This window comes from Zeugodacus cucurbitae, chromosome 4 (genome assembly GCF_028554725.1).
Source record: "Zeugodacus cucurbitae isolate PBARC_wt_2022May chromosome 4, idZeuCucr1.2, whole genome shotgun sequence".
Taxonomy (NCBI): domain Eukaryota; kingdom Metazoa; phylum Arthropoda; class Insecta; order Diptera; family Tephritidae; genus Zeugodacus; species Zeugodacus cucurbitae.
The window spans coordinates 53,995,327-53,996,112 of record NC_071669.1 but is presented as its reverse complement, the minus strand read 5'-3'; positions in this window follow the sequence as shown (position 1 = coordinate 53,996,112).

Here is a 786-nt window from a genome sequence, read left to right as displayed (position 1 = left end):
CTGGAATATTTCATTTGCCGGTAGCAACGCCGACGCTGCTGGAGCTACGTTAAGGTCAACGTTAACCGCAATGCAGCAGCAGCAGTGGCAGCGACGACGACAGCGCTGTTGTCTGTGGAACCACTTGATGCCATCGGGTTGTTTATAAATGCTTATGAAAAATAAAAAAAAACAACAACAACAATGCTGCACGGCAACTTTGTAATCAATGAAGTAGCTGCGTGCGCTAGCGGCGATGCGTCACGTCGTGACGTCGTCAATGATACCGCAGTGGGTGCCCCAGTAGTGTGTATGTGGGTATTTTTGATTCATTAACTTTGCGCTTGCTGCTGTCGGAAGTGTTGTGAGGTATTCCCTGAACTTGTGTCTTGTGCGGTGTCAAATTGTTTGTCTAATGCAGAATTTCTTTGTAAGTAGAGAAGAGAATTCGTTTTATGTTCTTTTTCTCTTTTTTTTTTTTGTTCAAAAAGTACTTGTAGCAAGCTGTTCTGCGTAAATTTATCAAGTTCAAAATTCAATTTCTACCACCAGATATCTCATCTTCTCATTACCTACCACAATTTTTTGAGCAACGCTGCCAAATGCGTTACAAAAATACAAGCATAGACACTTTAAGCAAGGAAATGTTAATTCCTTAAAGTTTTTGAGGAGCACTCAAGTTTTTCTGCACCTTGCCTTTCTTATTTCTGCCGAAACCAGCAATTGCTTTGTGAATACTTTTACAATTTATTTTTGTTTTTATACTCTCGCAGCAAATGTTGCTAAAGAGAGTATTATAGTTTTGTT